This window comes from Macrosteles quadrilineatus, unplaced genomic scaffold (assembly GCF_028750875.1).
Source record: "Macrosteles quadrilineatus isolate MER2022 unplaced genomic scaffold, UCM_ALF_1.0 Scaffold_8__2_contigs__length_117827958, whole genome shotgun sequence".
NCBI classification, from domain to species: domain Eukaryota; kingdom Metazoa; phylum Arthropoda; class Insecta; order Hemiptera; family Cicadellidae; genus Macrosteles; species Macrosteles quadrilineatus.
In genome coordinates this window covers 88,650,701-88,678,648 of record NW_026542601.1, presented here as the reverse complement: position 1 = coordinate 88,678,648, position 27,948 = coordinate 88,650,701, and the positions used below count along the sequence as shown (strand labels likewise).

The window sequence follows — 27,948 nt, the reverse complement described above, 5'->3', positions numbered from 1 at the left end:
TGTTATAGAAAACTTTATGTAGATTTATTGCTGAAATTCATCTTTTTACAAACGAAGCTAAAAAATTGCAGGCCGGGCCAGTAAAACTAATGTTGATTTTGGATCCTCTGCTTGTAAAGCAAGGATCAACAATATCAGGACAATAGCTCCCTGAAACCCTAATCCTGCTTACAATAGTCCTAGTCCATGTCCCAGTTTAAGAACACCACAATTATTGCTAAGCAGTATTTATATTTATAAAATACTATGACTTAAGTGTAAATTGAAAAATATTTACAGAAGACTAGATTCAAATGATGTTTTCACTTATTTTAGTCTTATTCCTAGATATCACAGTTACTTATCGACGACAGAATGTTTTCAACAAAGCTTGAACCTTATTAAGTCAATATTGTCATCACTATCGGCGTTTATTAAATTTAATAATTAACAAATATAGTTGCAATAATTTCTCCCAATAGAATAAGAACTAATAAATCAACGATCGCCGATAAATATTCACACGACAATACAATAAAAGTGATAGTACAAGTCTAAGGTGGTTAAATTGCTTTGAGAATTGATTGAAATTATCATATCAACTAAAACGATGTTAAAAATCGCCTCATTTTAATTGCTCTAACCTCCAAAAATAATAACATTATCAGCTTATAAAACTTGTCTACGACAATTAGATGCTAGATAAAGTTAATGTTATTTTATAAAAGTAGAGTCTGTCGCATAGGTATAGGTTTTCATTATTGCTCATGAATATTCTTTGAGAAATTTTTCCAACTATTATACAGTACAACAATTTTCATAAAATAAGGCTACCTAATACCAAACTCATAAGGCTATAAACAAAACGATGTGAGAAGCAGTGTAAGTTTAGAGGCAGGAAAATAGTGCGATTTTGGGGTCCTGAAATGCTAATACCAAAATATCACAAACATAAATCGGTTCCATAAGCAAAAGGGCTATTGTATCTTCTAACCAAGTTTCTGTTATTATATTTCAGGCGGCTTAATAAAATCATGTTATTATAGCCTACAACATAAAATTATTAGCTTAAAACCTAAAGCTTAAATTCACTTTTAATTCTCCAACAGCGCGAGTCTGCTACGGTGACTCTTTGTACTCAGGAAGATTCATCCATAAATGGGCATCCAAAGATTTAAATCTTGGAAAATTATGATAGATAAATGTGCATTTAGAAATTCTACTAGGAAATATGCATGTTCGCCGGCATAATTATCAGCTAACCAGTCCTTTAGCACAGCTACTTGACACCACTTCTCAAATCAAGTTAAAAAATTGTTTACAATACAACTCTGAATGTGCATGCAAGTATTACTTATCTCTATCTTAATACTATGTTGGAAAACGACGTGTTGATTGAAAAAGATATTCTAGGCCTACTGTGACAGTAGCTTCCCAGGCCATCCAGCGCCATCTGTAGTCTGTGACGGGGACTCCAACAGACCACCTACAACAACCAGGAATTATTGTAAGGATAAGGGCTTCGTCTGCAATTAAATACATATACAATTTACACCACATAATAATTCATTACCTATTTAAGTTTGCATGTACCTACAGCACACACTAACACTAACACTTCCTTATCCTGGAGTCAGATTTAAGTGCACAGGTGTGAAGAAAGTAACAGTTCACAGAGTTGAAAATCTCTTGCTATTTCTTCATTCTAATATTTCAAATTCCCCACATGATTAATTTAATAAGCCTGGATAGTGTTGCTTTGGTTCAAGTTCCTACAGCATTCAATATCAATAATAATGGAAGAATTTAAAACAATCTGCCCGTAGTGGATCGACCGGGTGGAAAAATAACCGGGCAAGAAATAATTAGAGGAAAAGAGTTAAAGTTATGTTTTTTTATATAACTCCCACTCTAGACGGACGAAGGACGGCAGTTTGAATTCAGACCCAGGTTAGTTAGGACGCCACTACCTTTTCTGGTCATTCTCTACATTATTTAATAGTAAGGCTATCCTCATATATAGGCCTAATACGTGAAGGCGATTTCTACAAAACACTACTCGTACGTCAATAATGGACGGATTTTTACAAACGATGTGTCACAATTAAATATTTTTTGTGAAGACGCCCCCTTTCACCAATTTCTGCAATAAAAGTCCTCGGGCTTTGCCCCACAGGCCATCAAAATCCCAATGTATTTCTTATGAAGAAAAGATTATGTTTACTTAAACAGTAATATAATTATTTGTAATATAATTACAGCTGTTCTTAGATACAACAAGAGCGTTCATTTCCAGTTTGGATAACTGGAGTGGAATGAGCATTCGTTTTCAGAATGAGTTCAGTTCATTTATACTTTCGATAACTGGTGTGGAGTGATTGATTATTTATCTTTGAGTTTACTCTTTTAAGTCATCGCAAAATTATGACTGTTATTCGTTTTGAAATAACGCCTGCAACAATTTGCAATTGCTCGAATTCGAGCAACAGGTGCACTAGTATTTATCTATTAGTCAAGTAGATATTCAATAGCCATATTAGTAGCATGATTATTATAAAAACACACAATCAGGGTGTCTAGTTTATTTCCATTATAAAATTCAAGACTAATTCCAGACTTTTCAAGACTAATTCCAGATTTTTCAAGACTAGTTTTTTCAATAATTAGTGGGTGTTGATACCAAAATGTATCGATTCTCGATTCTTGATACCGATACCAATTTTTATAGCTTAACCAAATTTTCTGAATAATACTACACCAACCCCTGTCTTTGTCATAAAGTAGTATTATGATAATTTGGTGTTTTCAAGTAAAGAAATAATGCAGCAATAAAAAGTTCTAACTAGCAAATTTGTTTTTTTTTTTTATCATGAAATCTTCCACGTACCGTACGTTTAGACATCATCATTGACTGCAGCGGTTACAGAAACGTGATCGTCGTCGTTCGCGATCACAGCAAAATCATGAACATTTCCCGCGGCCTTGTAGACATCAATGACATCATCGTCGTCTCCCGAGGACTCAGAAACGTCATCGTCATCGTCCCCGATCGCGGCAAAATCATGAACATTTCCCGCAGTCGTGTAGACATCATCGTCGTCTCCAGCGGTCACGGAAACGTCATTGTCGTCTTCCGCGGTCACGAAAACGTCATCGTCGTCTTCCGCGGTCACGGAAACGTCATTGTCATCCACCCGCGGTCACGGAAACGTCATCGTCATCTCCCGCGGTCACGCGTCATCGTCGTCGTCCGCGATCGCGACAAAATTATGAACATTTCCCGCGGCCGAGCAGATATCATCGTCGTCTCCCGCGGTCACGGAAACGTCATCGTCATCGTCCGCAATCGCGACAAAATCATAAACATTTCCCGCGGCTGTTTATACATCACCGTCATCTCCCGCGGTCATAGAAACGTTATCGTTATCGTCCGCGATCACAGCAAAATCATGGACATTTCCCGCGGCCGTGTAGACATCATCCTCGTCTCCCGCGGTCACAGAAACGTCATCATCATCTCCCGCGGTCACGGAAACATCATCGTCGTCGTCCGCGATCGTGACAAAATCATAAACATTTCCTGCGGCCGAGCAGATATCATCGTCGTCTCCCGGGGTCACGGAAACGTCATCGTCGTCGTCCGCGATCGCGGCAAAATCATGAACATCTCCCGCGGGTGTTTAGACATCACCGTCATCTCCCGCGGTCACGGAAACGTTATCGTCATCGTCCGCGATCACGGCAAAATCATGAACATTTCCCACGGCCGTATAGACATCATCGTCGTCTCCCGCGGTCACGGAAACGTCATCGTCATCTCCCGCGGTCACGGAAACGTCATCGTCGTCGTCCGCGATCGTGACAAAATCATGAACATTTCCCACGGCCGAGCAGATATCATCGTCGTCTCCCGCGGTCACTGAAACGTCATCGTCGTCGTCCGCGATCGCGGCAAAATCATGAACATTTCCCGCGGCTGTTTAGACATCAACGTCATCTCCCGCGGTCACGGAAACGTTATCGTCGTCGTCTGCGATCACGGCAAAATCATGAACCTTTCCCGCGGCCGTGTAGGCATCATTGTCGTCTCTCGCGGTCACGGAAACGTCATCGTCATCTCCCGCGGTCACGGAAACGTCATCGTAGTCTCCCGCTGTCACAGAAACGTCATCGTCGTCTCTCGTGGTTTCGGAAACGTCATCGTCGTCGTCCACTATCGCGGCAAAATCGTGAACATTTCCCGAGGCCGTGTAGACATCATCATTGGCTTTTGCGGTTACGTAAACGCAAGACGACGATCGCGGCAAAATCATGAAAATTCCCGACTTTGAAATCAAATTTAAGACTAAATCCCGACTTTTCAAGACCATTTTGAAATTCAAGACTAATTCCCGACTTTCCCGACTACTAGACACCCTGCACAATGCATTTTTGTGAATATTCCCGTGAGTCTGTCAAACCAGGGTTTCGGTATAGGTACCCTAAGTGTTGATCTCACTTGGTTTGAATTTTCAAAAAGATTTCAAACACAACAAAACATAGCGTTCACGAGTTGGCGTTTTTTTTTTTTCCATTGAAATGTAACTTATTATCGATATCATAACTTACTTTTGTTATTATAAGGTTGGTTCATTCTTATAACTCAATAAAATGAAACTTCAGAATCTCATCTTTCCATTGGTATATATGAGTTAAGTTATGCCATTTCAACGATTAACTAATAAGTAACCGTGCGTAACATGCAACGGAAAAAATCGTTGTAGGCCTAAGTAAGTTAGGCTACTCTAATTGACAAATTTTGCCTGCCACTCCAGCAACACATTTTGAAATCGACAATTTGTTGTTGACTCGCCACTCCTAGGGTTAACCCCACAAATTGTTGTCAATGCTATAAGTTAAATTTTAAGTTAGCCTAGTCTAACTTGCATTAGTATTAAATTGAGGCCTAACTTAATTAAGTTAAGATTTTATGATTTTCCAAACAAAAAATATATAAAACTGTAGGCCTACAATTTAGATAATGTTTTAACCCTCAGAGTGTTAAGCGTCGCGTAATCGACGCACAATCGCCGTTCAAGGCGAAGGCTCTGGGACTGACTGAATCAGATAGAACTGGATCGAGATTGGTATCGTTGTTTTCGGCAGATTCTAAGCTTTTTCCTGATGTCTGTCTAGACGATTTTCATTTTAGTTCCGAAAATATTGTAGCAGACAGCTGACGTGCATATTTTTAAACTTGGTTAACCTCGCACCGATGACTGATGTGTTTAATTACGTTTATCATTGTTTTAGTGTTAAAAATAAAAAGTAGTGATATAAGTTACGTGGTGCATTATAAGATGATTTAAGTGATTTTGAAGGGCTGGTTGATGATCCTGAAGAAGTAGGTAGTAGTGATGTGACGAGTTGAGTTGGCAAGTCGAGTTGACTAGAGTCAAGACCCGAGTCGAGTCAACCCGAGTCATCTCATTTAAAACTTAAGTTGGTACGAGCTCATATGGAGATTGCCGAAGCTTCACTAACTCGGAACGTAACGAGTCCGACTTGCAAAACTTAAACGCTATCGGCTCACAGCGAGTCAAGAAGCCGAACTCATACAGAGAAAGCCGAACCTTTACGAACTCGGGACATAACGAGATGACTCGGTCGGTTGACTCGCGAAACGTAAACGCTATTGCCTGAATGTGAGTTGAGCCGACTCGCCAAACTATAGGCTAACCCACGATTACTAGAAAAATACCGGTATGGATCATAAACAAATGACGTTTTTGGCCCGAAAATAAACATTAGCCTATTTAACATTGCTTAAATGGCACTGCCAAAACTTATGTTCAATGCTATTAGTAAAGGATTCGGGCCAACGGCCAACAATGTTATTTGTTTATGTTTATGATCCATATCGGTATTTTTCTAGTGTTCGTGCTATAACCCTATTGGCTGCGCTGCGAGTCGACCCGAACTCGACCGATGGAAGCCGAAGTTTCAAGATGATACCAAGTTGAGTCTGACTCGAGTCAAGAAAATACTCGACTTGTCGCATCACTAGTACCGTAGGTAGTGATATTGATGTAAATTATCCGCCAGATTCCTTGCTATGGTTAGGCTATGCATTCTTAGCTAACGCTAAGTGTACGAAATCAGTTTTTCACCCATAACTTATTTATTTGCATTACTTCCTTATATTATTCTATTTTTGTAATCCTTAAGTTATAAAATTTAGAACAAAGTGGCTATTTTAAAATATTTGTAGACTTAAAAATTATAAAAAATTTTTGAGCGCAAACATAAGTAAATTTTTTTCATTAAGCCTATTTTATAATTTTTGAGAAAAGTTAACCCCACAAAAATTATTGAATTTTTTTTTTCTTTGTAATGTTTTATACGTATATTAACTTACATTGAAGCCCATAATTTTGAAAACAAAATGATATAGAAAACAGTGTAAGTTACTTATGTCTGTGAAACTGCCAATAAACCAACATTAAGCTATGACGTCACGTCAGATCAGTAGATCAAGAAGGCCGTGGCATCAAAACTTCCTAACCTCAAATGCATGTATCAAAACTTTCTAACCTCAAACACATGTGTCACATGTCAAAACTTCCTAACCTCAAATACATTTTATGTTTAAATTACACCTTTTGAGCAGTTATTAAGTGTTTGTTTTACTAGTATACCATTTTTATGTTAATGCGGTGCCGAAATAAAGTGCAATGACCACTAATAACACTTGTTTTTATTCCATTGATATGTAGGCCTACTTCCACTAACCTCAAAGTGCATTTCACACTACAAACATACATCTGACTAGATTTATGTAGATTACTTTTATGGATTATGTTACATTATAAGTCAATACATGTGATAATAAAATAGCATGCCCATACGATGCTTATGATGGTTTCTATATGTGGTAACAGTTAGACCTGCTCCTTACCCAACTACCGATTTAACAGATTAAAAAAAACAATTATATTTTAAAATTCGCTCGATAAATTTTCATTATTTTAATGGAGAATGTTATTTACACGTCTACACATGTTATAATAAAATGGCAAGCCCATTCGATGCTTATGATGGTTTCTATAGGTGGTAGAAGATAGGCCTGCTCCTTACTGAGCTACCTATTTTTCAGATAAAAAAAAATATATTTCAAATTTGGCTCGATAAATTTTGATTATTTTTAAGGAGTATGTTATTTACACGTATACACGTGTCATAATTAAATGGTAAGCCCATTCAATGCTTATGATGGTTTCTGTATGAGGTAGAAGTTGAACCTGCCATTTATTAGACTACTGATGTTACAGATTTAAAAAAAATTATATTTCAAATTTGGCTCGATAAATTTTGATTATTTTTATGGAGTATGTTATTTACACGTATACACGTGTCATAATTAAATGGCAAGCCCATTCAATGCTTATGATGGTTTCTTTATGAGGTAGAAGTTGAACCTGCCATTTATTAGACCACTGATGTTACAGATAAAAAAAATATATTTCAAATTTGGCTCGATAAATTTTGATTATTTTTATGGAGTATGTTATTTACACGTATACACGTGTCATACGTAAATGGCAAGCCCATTCAATGCTTATGATGGTTTCTATATGTGGTAGAAGTTAGGCCTGCACCTTACTGTGCTACCGACTTTTTCAGATAAAAAAAATATATTTAAAATTTGGCTCGATATATTTTGATTATTTTTATGGAGTATGTTATTTACACGTATACACGTGTCATAATTAAATGACAAGCCCATTCAATGCTTATGATGGTTGCTATATGTGGTAGAAGTTAGGCCTGCTGCTTATTGAGCTACCGATTTTTACAGATTCTTAAAAAATTATATTTCAAATTTAGCTCGATAAATTTTGATTATTTTTATGGAGTATGTTATTTAGACGTCTACACATGTTATAATAAAATGGCAAGCCCATTCAATGCTTATGATGGTTGCTATGTGTGGTAGAAGTTAGGCGTTGACAAGTAAACGCGAAAAATACTAAACCGACAAGGTTGAAATTTGGTATGATGATAGCTGACATTCCCTATTAAAATGTTCCTAATCATATGATAAGAAATGATTTTACCTTATAGTTGAAATGTCTGTGAAACTGCCAATAAACCAACATTAAGCTATGACGTCACGTCAGATCAGTAGATCAAGAAGGCCGTGGCATCAAAACTTCCTAACCTCAAATGCATGTATCAAAACTTTCTAACCTCAAACACATGTGTCACATGTCAAAACTTCCTAACCTCAAATACATTTTATGTTTAAATTACACCTTTTGAGCAGTTATTAAGTGTTTGTTTTACTAGTATACCATTTTTATGTTAATGCGGTGCCGAAATAAAGTGCAATGACCACTAATAACACTTGTTTTTATTCCATTGATATGTAGGCCTACTTCCACTAACCTCAAAGTGCATTTCACACTACAAACATACATCTGACTAGATTTATGTAGATTACTTTTATGGATTATGTTACATTATAAGTCAATACATGTGATAATAAAATAGCATGCCCATACGATGCTTATGATGGTTTCTATATGTGGTAACAGTTAGACCTGCTCCTTACCCAACTACCGATTTAACAGATTAAAAAAAACAATTATATTTTAAAATTCGCTCGATAAATTTTCATTATTTTAATGGAGAATGTTATTTACACGTCTACACATGTTATAATAAAATGGCAAGCCCATTCGATGCTTATGATGGTTTCTATAGGTGGTAGAAGATAGGCCTGCTCCTTACTGAGCTACCTATTTTTCAGATAAAAAAAAATATATTTCAAATTTGGCTCGATAAATTTTGATTATTTTTAAGGAGTATGTTATTTACACGTATACACGTGTCATAATTAAATGGTAAGCCCATTCAATGCTTATGATGGTTTCTGTATGAGGTAGAAGTTGAACCTGCCATTTATTAGACTACTGATGTTACAGATTTAAAAAAAATTATATTTCAAATTTGGCTCGATAAATTTTGATTATTTTTATGGAGTATGTTATTTACACGTATACACGTGTCATAATTAAATGGCAAGCCCATTCAATGCTTATGATGGTTTCTTTATGAGGTAGAAGTTGAACCTGCCATTTATTAGACCACTGATGTTACAGATAAAAAAAATATATTTCAAATTTGGCTCGATAAATTTTGATTATTTTTATGGAGTATGTTATTTACACGTATACACGTGTCATACGTAAATGGCAAGCCCATTCAATGCTTATGATGGTTTCTATATGTGGTAGAAGTTAGGCCTGCACCTTACTGTGCTACCGACTTTTTCAGATAAAAAAAATATATTTAAAATTTGGCTCGATATATTTTGATTATTTTTATGGAGTATGTTATTTACACGTATACACGTGTCATAATTAAATGACAAGCCCATTCAATGCTTATGATGGTTGCTATATGTGGTAGAAGTTAGGCCTGCTGCTTATTGAGCTACCGATTTTTACAGATTCTTAAAAAATTATATTTCAAATTTAGCTCGATAAATTTTGATTATTTTTATGGAGTATGTTATTTAGACGTCTACACATGTTATAATAAAATGGCAAGCCCATTCAATGCTTATGATGGTTGCTATGTGTGGTAGAAGTTAGGCCTGCTCCTTATTGAGCTACAGATTTTTACAGATTCTAAAAAAATTATATTTCAAATTTAGCTCGATAAATTTTCATTATTTTTATGGAGTATGTTCTTTACACGTTTACACATGTTATAAAAAAATGGCAAGCCCATTCGATGCTTATGATGGTTGCTATATGTGGTAGAAGTTAGGCCTGCTCCTTACTGAGCTACCTATTTTTCAGATAAAAAGAAATATATTTCAAATTTGGCTCGATAAATTTTGATTATTTTTAAGGAGTATGTTATTTACACGTATACACGTGTCATAATTAAATGGCAAGCCCATTCAATGCTTATGATGGTTTCTGTATGAGGTAGAAGTTGAACCTGCCATTTATTAGACTACTGATGTTACAGATTTAAAAAAATATATATTTCAAATTTGGCTCGATAAATTTTGATTATTTTTATGGAGTATGTTATTTACACGTATACACGTGTCATAATTAAATGGCAAGCCCATTCAATGCTTATGATGGTTTCTGTATGAGGTAGAAGTTGAACCTGCCATTTATTAGACCACTGATGTTACAGATAAAAAAATATATATTTATTTCAAATTTGGCTCGATAAATTTTGATTATTTTTATGGAGTATGTTATTTACACGTATACACGTGTCATAATTAAATGGCAAGCCCATTCAATGCTTATGATGGTTTCTATATGTGGTAGAAGTTAGGCCTGCACCTTATTGAGCTACCGATTTTTACAGATTCTAAAAAAATTATATTTCAAATTTAGCTCGATAAATTTTCATTATTTTTATGGAGTATGTTATTTAGACGTCTACACATGTTATAATAAAATGGCAAGCCCATTCAATGCTTATGATGGTTGCTATGTGTGGTAGAAGTTAGGCCTGCTGCTTATTGAGCTACCGATTTTTAAAGATTCTAAAAAAAATTATATTTCAAATTTGGCTCGATAAATTTTCATTATATTTATGGAGTGTGTTCTTTACAGGTCTACACATGGTATAATAAAATGGCAAGCCCATTCGATACTTATGATGGTTTCTATATGTGGTTTGTAGTTGATCCTGTCCTTTACTAGGAAGATACACTCGTTTGCATCGCTCAATCACGTCGTGGTTGAAGTTTGTTAGCGACGCATAGGTTTACTCACCTTTAGGTTGGAGTTTGTTCACTGCACTCACTTGCCTTCAGGTTTAGCTTGTTTGCTACGCTCACTCACCTTATGGTTGCAAATATAAATAATAAATAGTAATTCATTTATTAACAACATTTAATAACAAAATTAATTTCTAAAGGGAATTTTCCATATACCGTACCTTATGTTTTAACCATAATTTTTACTTGTAATAATTTTACCACTGGGTAAATTTACCTTAATTAAACTTATTTTAAAAAATTTCACTTTATCTTAATTTTAATGAGGTTTTCATTATTTAGCTAAAACTTTATATTATATGTTACAGTGACAATTTTTAGTGTTTTTTAGATTGCGGCCTCCTCCTCCCCTAATAGCTGCTCCTTACCTCGCCATAATTTTACTACTGGGTCATTTTATCTTAAGTAAGTTCACAAATTGCCAACAATGGTTTATCTTTTTGTTTAGGCTTTACATTAAATGTTACATTGACTATTTAATTTTTTTTAATGCAGCCTCCTCCTCCCCTTATAGCTGCTCCTTACCTCGCCATAATTTTACCACTGGGTCATTTTATCTTAAGTAAGTTCACAAATTGCCAACAATGGTTTATCTTTTTGTTTAGGCTTTACATTAAATGTTACATTGACTATTTAACTTATTTTTAATGCAGCCTCCTCCTCCCCTTATAGCTGCTCCTTACCTCGCCATAATTTTACCACTGTGCCATTTTATCTTAAGTAAGCTCACAAATTGCCAACAATGGTTTATCTTTTTGTTTAGGCTTTACATTAAATGTTACATTGACTATTTAACTTATTTTTAATGCAGCCTCCTCCTCCCCTTATAGCTGCTCCTTACCTCGCCATAATTTTACCACTGTGCCATTTTATCTTAAGTAAGCTCACAAATTGCCAACAATGGTTTATCTTTTTGTTTAGGCTTTACATTAAATGTTACATTGACTATTTAATTTTTTTTAATGCAGCCTCCTCCTCCCCTTATAGCTGCTCCTTACCTCGCCATAATTTTACCACTGTGCCATTTTATCTTAAGTAAGCTCACAAATTGCCAACAATAATGGTTTATCTTTTTGTTTAGGCTTTAAATTATATGTTACATTGACTATTTAAATTTTTTTAATGCAGCCTCCTCCTCCCCTTATAGCTGCTCCTTACCTCGCCATAATTTTACCACTGGGCCATTTTATCTTAAGTATGCTCACAAATTGCCAACAATGGTTTATCTTTATGTTTAGGCTTTACATTATATGTTACATTGAATATTTAAATTTTTGTATTGCAGCCTCCTCCACCCCTTTATAGCTGCTCCTTACCTCGCCATAGTTTAAACCCTTACCACTGTTTCATTTTGACTGTAGGCCAATATTAGATGTAAAAACCTTGAGCATGATTTTAGTAAATATTAGTAAGATTTTTAACAGTGTTCTCATGTGGTTTTTAATGTAATAATGATAATCACTGTTTTATTTAAATATAAATTTTACAGCCTCTAATTTTCAAAGACTTAGAGACAGTGAATGAAGGCAACCTATTACTCTTATATTTGTTGTTGTAAATATTTAGTTTGGTAGTACCTGCATAAAATACAAAAGAAATCTATGTGTTCTAACACTTGAGTAGAACATGGCACATCAGGTGGTAAGCAATTTCCACCACCTTTCTTACTAGTGTGAAACCACCTTTTACAAGCAGTACATTCAACGCAAAAGTCATTTTGGTTTCTTGGTGAGTCGGGAAATTGTACATTGCAAATGTAACATGTATTAACCATATAGCCTGAATAGCTAAGGAGCTTTTTGAATAACAAAATTCTATGTTGGTCTGCATCAAACATCAAGTCTATTGAACCATTTGTTTTTAATTGTTCTATGAAATACAAAATGAATACACCACAATTGTAACTGTCAGTTTGAACAGGATGTCTTAAATGGCCATGTTGCCATGTTTTGACTAAGTCATCAAACTTAGTGTTGGTTATGTTTGAGTAAAATTTGAGAAAGTTATTAAATATATACTTCTTTCTGTTAGGATTGACAAAATCTGATGAAGGATCAATAAGGTAAAATGTATGGTCCTTCACGTTTGCATAGCCTAAAACCCAGTGTACGTTATCAATGTTCAATGGGAAAAATAGCTGTTCTGCAACAGAAATATCTGCAATTGATTTTGTAATCAACCAGTGGTCAGGTTTGATATATTCTCCTTGGACAAGACTTAACGTTGCAACATTGTCATGAATTATTGAACTGTTATGGTTGTCTTTTCCCATGAGCATAAGCCCTACAGCCTCTATGACAGAGTTGTCCAGCCAAGATTTGCCCCGTAACAGTTCAATATCATTAATGTACAAGCAACACTTAGAGTTGTTTCGACCTTCGATGGAACAAACAATGTAATTGTTTCTCTGTGTTAATTGAGTATAATAGTTAGGGTCAGAAATCAAGCCATTATCTAAAATCAGATTTGTTATCGTTAATTGGTGTTCATGTGTCATAACGTAAGGTTTTTGAACATGATTTTGCAAGTACTTAGATTGAAAATAGCTTGGGCGAGTTATCTTAGAGGGTTTTTCCCAAGACTCCTCGACAACATCCATGTCTTCATCTGACAGCAAAAGCTGTCCAGTTTTATTATTTTCCGGTGCTGCCTGTGATTTAGAATTTTTTTTAGATTTAGTACTCAATTTTAAATGTCTTTTACCAACATTATTCCTCGGTTTACGAACACAACAACCTTCCTTTGGTATGTTTAGTGTGATTTCTTTGCAACGGGCCTCAATAACCTTTCTTATCAGCCTAATAAACCTGTTAGCTCTGAGATTAGTTTGTCCCTTTAAAATAACATTTTTAACCATACCAAACCAACTTTCAACCGGGGCATTGCTTAATCTCTTTAATGCTTTAACATTAACTTTGCTTTTTAACAATATGGCAGACCACAGTGGTAAAAAAGCTACAAATCTCTTAGCAATGAGAATTGCTAATTTTGGGCAGTAAAACGGATTCTTATTAGGCCTACAGTCTAAATTTGAGCTGTCAGGGCTATTTTCTTCAGATAAAGGACAAAGGTCTAAATCGGCTTTATTTTCATCATTTAAAGAACTTACAACTAAACCATGCATAGCAAACAATTCAGCCTTAGTGTAACAAATTTCGTTAAAGAATGGACTTTTTTTGTATAAAGTTGTGCAACTTGTATCTTGAAACATTTCATCTGTACATTCATTTTCACTATCAAAATCTGTTTCAAATGTGCTTTCCTCAACAGTGCATTCAAAGTTTAAAATACCTAAAGCGTATTGGACTTCAGAGTTGTTGTTATAGGTCATTAGTACAGTGAAGGTGTGACTCAATATTGTTTTAATTTTTTCATATGAAGTACAGTTTATGATAAAACAAAGTATTTGTAAAGCAAACTGTTTAATTGATTTTCGTTCCTTTGACTGCAAATTTAATGTTGCTGCATGTATATTATTTACACATATTTTCACAAAATGGCAACAGCAGACATGTACAGTAACTGTGACCGGTTGCACACTGGCTTTGTTATGTACAAAGTTGTGGCAATGGATTAAGTATGAAGTAAGGTCCATTTTGTTCCATTGAACAATAACAGCTTCGATTAGGGCCCAGCTAAAGTCTACAACAACCCGTTGAGCAAGAGGCCACTTATTTTCTTGAATAAGAAAATCTTTAAGTTTTAATAACCAACCCCCAATAGAAATGGCATTATGTTTGCAAGTAATATATTCAGACAATGGTAAAATTGAACCATCAGTTTGGAATACGATACTATAATATAACACTCTTTTACCATTACATTGATCAACTGGACGTACAACCTTGCCAGTTGCATCCAGATGTAGGACAAAATCACTTTTTAATTGCTTAGTTTTTTCTTTTGCTAAGCAGGCAACATGTAAAACATCTTTGCTATAAATAATAGCTTCAAAGGGATGTGTTACATGTTGCAAATACCTATGTTCTGGATCACTTTGTTGGTCTCTCATTAAAAATAAATCGGTTAGGCAATCTTTATGTAAGTCATCCTTAGCTAATTCTTCTGATTTAGCCAACCTTAAAACACTATAAGATTTTGCATCTTGTATATTGTTTAATTGCACACCCTCAACATCACACTTCTTGACACTCTCCAATCTAATAATAGATGCACTTGTTTGCATGAGTTTTTCTTTCATGATATCTCTAGCAACTCCACTTAATTCTCTAGTTTTTTTTTAGGGTGTATACATTCATTCACATTAGTATAAACATTTACCTTAATCGAATTGGATTCTTTGTGATTACAACAATCCAATCTGAATGTGGTAACATAAGCATTGAATGGGCTTGCCATTTAATTATGTCACGTGTATAATTGTAAATAACATACTCCATAAAAATAATCAAAATTTATCGAGCGAAATTTGAAATATAATTTTTTTCTTCTGAAAAATCGGTAGGTCAGTAAGGAGCAGGACTATCTTCTACCAACTATAGAAACCATCATAAGCATTGAATGGGCTTGCCATTTACGTATGACATGTGTATACGTCTAAATAACATACTCCATAAAAATAATCAAAATTTATCGAGCGAAATTTGAAATATAATTTTTTTATCTGAAAAAAACCGTAGCCCAGTAAGGAGCAGGCCTATCTTCTACCACCTATAGAATCCATCATAAGCATTGAATGGGCTTGCCATTTAATTATGTCACGTGTATACTTGTAAATAACATACTCCATAAAAATAATCAAAATTTATCGAGCGAAATTTGAAATATAATTTTTTTATCTGAAAAAAACCGTAGCCCAGTAAGGAGCAGGCCTATCTTCTACCACCTATAGAAACCATCATAAGCATTGAATGGGCTTGCCATTTACGTATGACATGTGTATACGTCTAAATAACATACTCCATAAAAATAATCAAAATTTATCGAGCGAAATTTGAAATATAATTTTTTTCTTCTGAAAAATCGGTAGGTCAGTAAGGAGCAGGACTATCTTCTACCAACTATAGAAACCATCATAAGCATTGAATGGGCTTGCCATTTACGTATGACATGTGTATACGTCTAAATAACATACTCCATAAAAATAATCAAAATTTATCGAGCGAAATTTGAAATATAATTTTTTTCTTCTGAAAAATCGGTAGCTCAGTAAGGAGCAGGACTATCTTCTACCAACTATAGAAACCATCATAAGCATTGAATGGGCTTGCCATTTACGTATGACATGTGTATACGTCTAAATAACATACTCCATAAAAATAATGAAAATTTATCGAGCGAAATTTGAAATATAATTTTTTTATCTGAAAAAAACCGTAGCCCAGTAAGGAGCAGGCCTATCTTCTACCACCTATAGAAACCATCATAAGCATTGAATGGGCTTGCCATTTAATTATAACATGTGTAGAAGTCTAAATAACATACTCCATAAAAATAATCAAAATTTATCGAGCGAAATTTGAAATATAATTTTTTTCTTCTGAAAAATCGGTAGCTCAGTAAGGAGCAGGACTATATTCTACCAACTATAGAAACCATCATAAGCATTGAATGGGCTTGCCATTTACGTATGACATGTGTATACGTCTAAATAACATACTCCATAAAAATAATGAAAATTTATCGAGCGAAATTTGAATTATAATTTTTTTATCTGAAAAAAAAAACCGTAGCCCAGTAAGGAGCAGGCCTATCTTCAACCACCTATAGAAAGCATCATAAGCATTGAATGGGCTTGCCATTTAATTATGTCACGTGTATACTTGTAAATAACATACTCCATAAAAATAATCAAAATTTATCGAGCCAAATTTGAAATATAATTTTTTTCTTCAGAAAAATCGGTAGCTCAGTAAGGAGCAGGACTATCTTCTACCACCTATAGAAACCATCATAAGCATTGAATGGGCTTGCCATTTACGTATGACATGTGTATACGTCTAAATAACATACTCCATAAAAATAATGAAAATTTATCGAGCGAAATTTGAAATATAATTTTTTTATCTGAAAAAAACCGTAGCCCAGTAAGGAGCAGGCCTATCTTCTACCACCTATAGAAACCATCATAAGCATCGAATGGGCTTGCCATTTAATTATGTCACGTGTATACTTGTAAATAACATACTCCATAAAAATAATCAAAATTTATCGAGCGAAATTTGAAATATAATTTTTTTCTTCTGAAAAATCGGTAGCTCAGTAAGGAGCAGGACTATCTTCTACCACCTATAGAAACCATCATAAGCATTGAATGGGCTTGCCATTTACGTATGACATGTGTATACGTCTAAATAACATACTCCATAAAAATAATGAAAATTTATCGAGCGAAATTTGAAATATAATTTTTTTATCTGAAAAAAAAACCGTAGCCCAGTAAGGAGCAGGCCTATCTTCTACCACCTATAGAAACCATCATAAGCATTGAATGGGCTTGCCATTTAATTATGTCACGTGTATACTTGTAAATAACATACTCCATAAAAATAATCAAAATTTATCGAGCGAAATTTGAAATATAATTTTTTTATCTGAAAAAAACCGTAGCCCAGTAAGGAGCAGGCCTATCTTCTACCACCTATAGAATCCATCATAAGCATTGAATGGGCTTGCCATTTAATTATGTCACGTGTATACTTGTAAATAACATACTCCATAAAAATAATCAAAATTTATCGAGCGAAATTTGAAATATAATTTTTTTATCTGAAAAAAAAAACCGTAGCCCAGTAAGGAGCAGGCCTATCTTCTACCACCTATAGAAACCATCATAAGCATTGAATGGGCTTGCCATTTAATTATGTCACGTGTATACTTGTAAATAACATACTCCATAAAAATAATCAAAATTTATCGAGCGAAATTTGAAATATAATTTTTTTATCTGAAAAAAACCGTAGCCCAGTAAGGAGCAGGCCTATCTTCTACCACCTATAGAAACCATCATAAGCATTGAATGGGCTTGCCATTTACGTATGACATGTGTATACGTCTAAATAACATACTCCATAAAAATAATCAAAATTTATCGAGCGAAATTTGAAATATAATTTTTTTCTTCTGAAAAATCGGTAGGTCAGTAAGGAGCAGGACTATCTTCTACCACCTATAGAAACCATCATAAGCATTGAATGGGCTTGCCATTTAATTATAACATGTGTAGAAGTCTAAATAACATACTCCATAAAAATAATCAAAATTTATCGAGCGAAATTTGAAATATAATTTTTTTCTTCTGAAAAATCGGTAGCTCAGTAAGGAGCAGGACTATCTTCTACCACCTATACAAACCATCATAAGCATTGAATGGGCTTGCCATTTAATTATGTCACGTGTATAATTGTAAATAACATACTCCATAAAAATAATCAAAATTTATCGAGCGAAATTTGAAATATAATTTTTTTTCTTCTGAAAAATCGGTAGGTCAGTAAGGAGCAGGACTATCTTCTACCAACTATAGAAACCATCATAAGCATTGAATGGGCTTGCCATTTACGTATGACATGTGTATACGTCTAAATAACATACTCCATAAAAATAATCAAAATTTATCGAGCGAAATTTGAAATATAATTTTTTTATCTGAAAAAAACCGTAGCCCAGTAAGGAGCAGGCCTATCTTCTACCACCTATAGAATCCATCATAAGCATTGAATGGGCTTGCCATTTAATTATGTCACGTGTATACTTGTAAATAACATACTCCATAAAAATAATCAAAATTTATCGAGCGAAATTTGAAATATAATTTTTTTATCTGAAAAAAACCGTAGCCCAGTAAGGAGCAGGCCTATCTTCTACCACCTATAGAAACCATCATAAGCATTGAATGGGCTTGCCATTTACGTATGACATGTGTATACGTCTAAATAACATACTCCATAAAAATAATCAAAATTTATCGAGCGAAATTTGAAATATAATTTTTTTCTTCTGAAAAATCGGTAGGTCAGTAAGGAGCAGGACTATCTTCTACCAACTATAGAAACCATCATAAGCATTGAATGGGCTTGCCATTTACGTATGACATGTGTATACGTCTAAATAACATACTCCATAAAAATAATCAAAATTTATCGAGCGAAATTTGAAATATAATTTTTTTCTTCTGAAAAATCGGTAGGTCAGTAAGGAGCAGGACTATCTTCTACCAACTATAGAAACCATCATAAGCATTGAATGGGCTTGCCATTTACGTATGACATGTGTATACGTCTAAATAACATACTCCATAAAAATAATGAAAATTTATCGAGCGAAATTTGAAATATAATTTTTTTATCTGAAAAAAACCGTAGCCCAGTAAGGAGCAGGCCTATCTTCTACCACCTATAGAAACCATCATAAGCATTGAATGGGCTTGCCATTTAATTATAACATGTGTAGAAGTCTAAATAACATACTCCATAAAAATAATCAAAATTTATCGAGCGAAATTTGAAATATAATTTTTTTCTTCTGAAAAATCGGTAGCTCAGTAAGGAGCAGGACTATATTCTACCAACTATAGAAACCATCATAAGCATTGAATGGGCTTGCCATTTACGTATGACATGTGTATACGTCTAAATAACATACTCCATAAAAATAATGAAAATTTATCGAGCGAAATTTGAATTATAATTTTTTTATCTGAAAAAAAACCGTAGCCCAGTAAGGAGCAGGCCTATCTTCTACCACCTATAGAAACCATCATAAGCATTGAATGGGCTTGCCATTTAATTATGTCACGTGTATACTTGTAAATAACATACTCCATAAAAATAATCAAAATTTATCGAGCCAAATTTGAAATATAATTTTTTTCTTCAGAAAAATCGGTAGCTCAGTAAGGAGCAGGACTATCTTCTACCACCTATAGAAACCATCATAAGCATTGAATGGGCTTGCCATTTACGTATGACATGTGTATACGTCTAAATAACATACTCCATAAAAATAATGAAAATTTATCGAGCGAAATTTGAAATATAATTTTTTTATCTGAAAAAAACCGTAGCCCAGTAAGGAGCAGGCCTATCTTCTACCACCTATAGAAACCATCATAAGCATCGAATGGGCTTGCCATTTAATTATGTCACGTGTATACTTGTAAATAACATACTCCATAAAAATAATCAAAATTTATCGAGCGAAATTTGAAATATAATTTTTTTCTTCTGAAAAATCGGTAGCTCAGTAAGGAGCAGGACTATCTTCTACCACCTATAGAAACCATCATAAGCATTGAATGGGCTTGCCATTTACGTATGACATGTGTATACGTCTAAATAACATACTCCATAAAAATAATGAAAATTTATCGAGCGAAATTTGAAATATAATTTTTTTCTTCTGAAAAATCGGTAGCTCAGTAAGGAGCAGGACTATCTTCTACCACCTATAGAAACCATCATAAGCATTGAATGGGCTTGCCATTTAATTATGTCACGTGTATACTTGTAAATAACATACTCCATAAAAATAATCAAAATTTATCGAGCGAAATTTGAAACATAATTTTTTTATCTGAAAAAACCCGTAGCCCAGTAAGGAGCAGGCCTATCTTCTACCACCTATAGAATCCATCATAAGCATTGAATGGGCTTGCCATTTAATTATGTCACGTGTATACTTGTAAATAACATACTCCATAAAAATAATCAAAATTTATCGAGCGAAATTTGAAATATAATTTTTTTCTTCAGAAAAATCGGTAGCTCAGTAAGGAGCAGGACTATCTTCTACCACCTATAGAAACCATCATAAGCATTGAATGGGCTTGCCATTTACGTATGACATGTGTATACGTCTAAATAACATACTCCATAAAAATAATGAAAATTTATCTAGCGAAATTTGAAATATAATTTTTTTATCTGAAAAAAACCGTAGCCCAGTAAGGAGCAGGCCTATCTTCTACCACCTATAGAAACCATCATAAGCATCGAATGGGCTTGCCATTTAATTATGTCACGTGTATACTTGTAAATAACATACTCCATAAAAATAATCAAAATTTATCGAGCGAAATTTGAAATATAATTTTTTTCTTCTGAAAAATCGGTAGCTCAGTAAGGAGCAGGACTATCTTCTACCACCTATAGAAACCATCATAAGCATTGAATGGGCTTGCCATTTACGTATGACATGTGTATACGTCTAAATAACATACTCCATAAAAATAATGAAAATTTATCGAGCGAAATTTGAAATATAATTTTTTTATCTGAAAAAAAAACCGTAGCCCAGTAAGGAGCAGGCCTATCTTCTACCACCTATAGAAACCATCATAAGCATTGAATGGGCTTGCCATTTAATTATGTCACGTGTATACTTGTAAATAACATACTCCATAAAAATAATCAAAATTTATCGAGCGAAATTTGAAATATAATTTTTTTATCTGAAAAAAACCGTAGCCCAGTAAGGAGCAGGCCTATCTTCTACCACCTATAGAATCCATCATAAGCATTGAATGGGCTTGCCATTTAATTATGTCACGTGTATACTTGTAAAAAACATACTCCATAAAAATAATCAAAATTTATCGAGCGAAATTTGAAATATAATTTTTTTATCTGAAAAAAAAAACCGTAGCCCAGTAAGGAGCAGGCCTATCTTCTACCACCTATAGAAACCATCATAAGCATTGAATGGGCTTGCCATTTAATTATGTCACGTGTATACTTGTAAATAACATACTCCATAAAAATAATCAAAATTTATCGAGCGAAATTTGAAATATAATTTTTTTATCTGAAAAAAACCGTAGCCCAGTAAGGAGCAGGCCTATCTTCTACCACCTATAGAAACCATCATAAGCATTGAATGGGCTTGCCATTTACGTATGACATGTGTATACGTCTAAATAACATACTCCATAAAAATAATCAAAATTTATCGAGCGAAATTTGAAATATAATTTTTTTCTTCTGAAAAATCGGTAGGTCAGTAAGGAGCAGGACTATCTTCTACCACCTATAGAAACCATCATAAGCATTGAATGGGCTTGCCATTTAATTATAACATGTGTAGAAGTCTAAATAACATACTCCATAAAAATAATCAAAATTTATCGAGCGAAATTTGAAATATAATTTTTTTCTTCTGAAAAATCGGTAGCTCAGTAAGGAGCAGGACTATCTTCTACCACCTATACAAACCATCATAAGCATTGAATGGGCTTGCCATTTAATTATGTCACGTGTATAATTGTAAATAACATACTCCATAAAAATAATCAAAATTTATCGAGCGAAATTTGAAATATAATTTTTTTTCTTCTGAAAAATCGGTAGGTCAGTAAGGAGCAGGACTATCTTCTACCAACTATAGAAACCATCATAAGCATTGAATGGGCTTGCCATTTACGTATGACATGTGTATACGTCTAAATAACATACTCCATAAAAATAATCAAAATTTATCGAGCGAAATTTGAAATATAATTTTTTTATCTGAAAAAAACCGTAGCCCAGTAAGGAGCAGGCCTATCTTCTACCACCTATAGAATCCATCATAAGCATTGAATGGGCTTGCCATTTAATTATGTCACGTGTATACTTGTAAATAACATACTCCATAAAAATAATCAAAATTTATCGAGCGAAATTTGAAATATAATTTTTTTATCTGAAAAAAACCGTAGCCCAGTAAGGAGCAGGCCTATCTTCTACCACCTATAGAAACCATCATAAGCATTGAATGGGCTTGCCATTTACGTATGACATGTGTATACGTCTAAATAACATACTCCATAAAAATAATCAAAATTTATCGAGCGAAATTTGAAATATAATTTTTTTCTTCTGAAAAATCGGTAGGTCAGTAAGGAGCAGGACTATCTTCTACCAACTATAGAAACCATCATAAGCATTGAATGGGCTTGCCATTTACGTATGACATGTGTATACGTCTAAATAACATACTCCATAAAAATAATCAAAATTTATCGAGCGAAATTTGAAATATAATTTTTTTCTTCTGAAAAATCGGTAGGTCAGTAAGGAGCAGGACTATCTTCTACCAACTATAGAAACCATCATAAGCATTGAATGGGCTTGCCATTTACGTATGACATGTGTATACGTCTAAATAACATACTCCATAAAAATAATGAAAATTTATCGAGCGAAATTTGAAATATAATTTTTTTATCTGAAAAAAACCGTAGCCCAGTAAGGAGCAGGCCTATCTTCTACCACCTATAGAAACCATCATAAGCATTGAATGGGCTTGCCATTTAATTATAACATGTGTAGAAGTCTAAATAACATACTCCATAAAAATAATCAAAATTTATCGAGCGAAATTTGAAATATAATTTTTTTCTTCTGAAAAATCGGTAGCTCAGTAAGGAGCAGGACTATATTCTACCAACTATAGAAACCATCATAAGCATTGAATGGGCTTGCCATTTACGTATGACATGTGTATACGTCTAAATAACATACTCCATAAAAATAATGAAAATTTATCGAGCGAAATTTGAATTATAATTTTTTTATCTGAAAAAAAACCGTAGCCCAGTAAGGAGCAGGCCTATCTTCTACCACCTATAGAAACCATCATAAGCATTGAATGGGCTTGCCATTTAATTATGTCACGTGTATACTTGTAAATAACATACTCCATAAAAATAATCAAAATTTATCGAGCCAAATTTGAAATATAATTTTTTTCTTCAGAAAAATCGGTAGCTCAGTAAGGAGCAGGACTATCTTCTACCACCTATAGAAACCATCATAAGCATTGAATGGGCTTGCCATTTACGTATGACATGTGTATACGTCTAAATAACATACTCCATAAAAATAATGAAAATTTATCGAGCGAAATTTGAAATATAATTTTTTTATCTGAAAAAAACCGTAGCCCAGTAAGGAGCAGGCCTATCTTCTACCACCTATAGAAACCATCATAAGCATCGAATGGGCTTGCCATTTAATTATGTCACGTGTATACTTGTAAATAACATACTCCATAAAAATAATCAAAATTTATCGAGCGAAATTTGAAATATAATTTTTTTCTTCTGAAAAATCGGTAGCTCAGTAAGGAGCAGGACTATCTTCTACCACCTATAGAAACCATCATAAGCATTGAATGGGCTTGCCATTTACGTATGACATGTGTATACGTCTAAATAACATACTCCATAAAAATAATGAAAATTTATCGAGCGAAATTTGAAATATAATTTTTTTCTTCTGAAAAATCGGTAGCTCAGTAAGGAGCAGGACTATCTTCTACCACCTATAGAAACCATCATAAGCATTGAATGGGCTTGCCATTTAATTATGTCACGTGTATACTTGTAAATAACATACTCCATAAAAATAATCAAAATTTATCGAGCGAAATTTGAAACATAATTTTTTTATCTGAAAAAACCCGTAGCCCAGTAAGGAGCAGGCCTATCTTCTACCACCTATAGAATCCATCATAAGCATTGAATGGGCTTGCCATTTAATTATGTCACGTGTATACTTGTAAATAACATACTCCATAAAAATAATCAAAATTTATCGAGCGAAATTTGAAATATAATTTTTTTATCTGAAAAAAACCGTAGCCCAGTAAGGAGCAGGCCTATCTTCTACCACCTATAGAAACCATCATAAGCATTGAATGGGCTTGCCATTTAATTATGTCACGTGTATACTTGTAAATAACATACTCCATAAAAATAATCAAAATTTATCGAGCGAAATTTGAAATATAATTTTTTTATCTGAAAAAAACCGTAGCCCAGTAAGGAGCAGGCCTATCTTCTACCACCTATAGAAACCATCATAAGCATTGAATGGGCTTGCCATTTAATTATAACATGTGTAGAAGTCTAAATAACATACTCCATAAAAATAATCAAAATTTATCGAGCGAAATTTGAAATATAATTTTTTTCTTCTGAAAAATCGGTAGCTCAGTAAGGAGCAGGACTATCTTCTACCAACTATAGAAACCATCATAAGCATTGAATGGGCTTGCCATTTACGTATGACATGTGTATACGTCTAAATAACATACTCCATAAAAATAATCAAAATTTATCGAGCGAAATTTGAAATATAATTTTTTTCTTCTGAAAAATCGGTAGCTCAGTAAGGAGCAGGACTATCTTCTACCACCTATAGAAACCATCATAAGCATTGAATGGGCTTGCCATTTACGTATGACATGTGTATACGTCTAAATAACATACTCCATAAAAATAATGAAAATTTATCGAGCGAAATTTGAAATATAATTTTTTTATCTGAAAAAAACGTAGCCCAGTAAGGAGCAGGCCTATCTTCTACCACCTATAGAAACCATCATAAGCATTGAATGGGCTTGCCATTTAATTATGTCACGTGTATACTTGTAAATAACATACTCCATAAAAATAATCAAAATTTATCGAGCGAAATTTGAAATATAATTTTTTTCTTCTGAAAAATCGGTAGCTCAGTAAGGAGCAGGACTATCTTCTACCACCTACAGAAACCATCATAAGCATTGAATGGGCTTGCCATTTACGTATGACATGTGTATACGTCTAAATAACATACTCCATAAAAATAATGAAAATTTATCGAGCCAAATTTGAAATATAATTTTTTAATCTGAAAAAAACCTTAGCCCAGTAAGGAGCAGGCCTATCTTCTACCACCTATAGAAACCATCATAAGCATTGAATGGGCTTGCCATTTAATTATGTCACGTGTATACTTGTAAATAACATACTCCATAAAAATAATCAAAATTTACCGAGCCAAATTTGAAATATAATTTTTTTTATGAAAATTTGGTAGCACAATAAGGTGCAGGCTTATCTTCTACCACCTATAGAAACCATCATAAGCATTGAATGGGCTTGCCATTTAATTATAACATGTATAGAAGTCTAAATAACATACTCCATAAAAATAATAAAAATTTATCGAGCGAAATTTGAAATATAATTTTTTTATCTGAAAAAAACGTAGCCCAGTAAGGAGCAGGCCTATCTTATACCACCTACAGTAACCATTATAAGCATCGAATGGGCTTGCCATTTTATTATGGCATGTATATACGTGTAAATAACATACTCCATGAAAATAATAAACATGAATCAAACCAGATTTGAAATAATACACTTTACTCATTCTGTTGATTGTACCAGTTGAAGCTGTTTTTATTTACTGTAACACTGTTACAATCTCGTACGTCGGGAGTATATTTCGTGATTCAATATTATGGTATAACAGTAACAGTGTTATATCATTATTTTTTTTCGTATGTGCCTCGGTTACATTTATTAATCAAATTAATTAAATTTAATATTAAAATAGGCTGAAAGGAATGTTTACATATCTTTGTTGCGAGTAATGCACTTTGAGGTTAGTGGTTCATAGAGTGATACAATGGAATAACAACAAGTGATATTAATGGTTATTGTACTTTATTTAGGCAACTCAGTTATATAAAAATGGTACATTAGTAAAACAAACACTTAAACACTGCTCAAAATATATGATTTCCACATTTTTCAGTGAAACATGCATTTGAGGTTAGGAAGTTCTGAAGCCACGGCCTTCTTGATCTGCTGATCTGACGTCGACGTCATAGCTTAATGTTGGTTTATTGGCAGTTTTACATCCATAGTTACTTTACATTGTTTTTAAGTTGTTAAGATACTTAGCCTACATCACCCTGCGATTGCGCAATAAATGGGCGGACATTAATACCATTACTATGGACACTTGGAGGGTTAAAGTTTCTCAGAAACAGTTTAATAAAACCCTGAGAATGTGCAATAAATGGGGGAAACATTATGGGTAAGACCTTTTAGCTTAAGTTAGGCTATGGACACTTGGGGAGTCAAATAAAAGTAAAGATCCCAGCTTTAAGACTGCCATAAGTTAAAGATTATCGGGTCAAGCAATATATTGCACAATTTTATCAAACCTGAATAACGAAGACTTGAAAAATGTATACTGCTAATGTTGAAACTAGTGCCTACTGCCTACTGCGCAGAAATTTCCTTTCACTTCAAGGCCATTCGTCACTGCTTGACCTTCTAGCCTACATTAAAACTTGTCAAGCCTTTTGAAATTGCGAAGAGTGAATCTTAAATTTTTCCAATACAATTATATTACAAAAACAATAAGGCCTATGTTTTTTATTTGTAAATCAGCTAACGCACAGACTTAGCCTACACACCAAAATAGAACACGCAGCAAGGTTGCAACGTATGTCGCAATAATAAAACGCAAGACTATTTAAGCACTGAAAAAATGTTGCACTAATAAAATGTAATTGCTTAAGATAAGTATATTACAGGATTAGACCTATAACATAAAGAGATAAATAAGAACTTACCTAAAAAGTGGACAAAAGAAATGTCTAATCCAGCTTCGTAGCAGAAACGTCCGGAGAGCAAGCGATCCTGGCGACGAATGAGGAAGATTTCTAGAATCCAAGGACCAATCATAGCATTCATAGCAGCGCATAGGAAGCGACAGGGTTCACAAAAGTGAATACACAATGACGTCATGGAACTTTCCAGAATAGTGAATCATTACTTTAGTCACGTATTGATTTTCGACGAAAGCTAAGCGCATACTAGCCAGTTAACCAAATACTGTCGCCAAGTGTACTATATACATGCAAAAACTATCTCAATATAATTAATACCCCCGCTGCAGCAAACCAGCCGACTAAGCGAATTTCCATTTGCCAGGATCGATTTTCAATTAATCTATTAAATAAACCTTTATTACAGGGTGTTTCAAAAAGAATCATCCGATTTCGTAGGTTTACAATTTGAAAACTAATAATCATACGGACATGAGGTTAATTTTATATTAAAGAGTAAATCATAAAGTTTTTTACATACCATTTATAGGTGCTCAATATGGTCTCCTTTAGATGTACAGCATATGTGCAACTTGTAATACAAATTTACTAAGGTAGAAAAGAGTTGTGAAAAATAATAAAAAATTTGAAAACAAATGCAAATTTTTGAAAGTAGGGCGTTTTTCTGGGGTGAAATGGTGTGATTTTCGGAAAACGCCTAAGAGTGTCTTGTAGAAAATTTAATTTCTGACCGTGAAAATTCTTTCAAATCTTCGCTATAGCTCTTACCGCATTCTAGCTATAGCCGTTTAAAAAAAACTGTGTTTTTCTTTTTCAGA

The 27,948-nt window shown here is 33.8% G+C and overlaps 1 long non-coding RNA gene across 1 annotated transcript; it reads right to left on the bottom strand.

The window, feature by feature from the left end:
- LOC129001546 (uncharacterized) lies at positions 1 to 27,270 on the bottom strand. Its single transcript, XR_008491471.1, has 2 exons — positions 27,134 to 27,270; positions 1 to 1,465 (listed from the first exon to the last, which is right to left on the bottom strand). It is a non-coding gene; the product is annotated as an uncharacterized LOC129001546 (long non-coding RNA).
- Between the last annotated feature and the right edge of the window lie 678 nt (positions 27,271 to 27,948).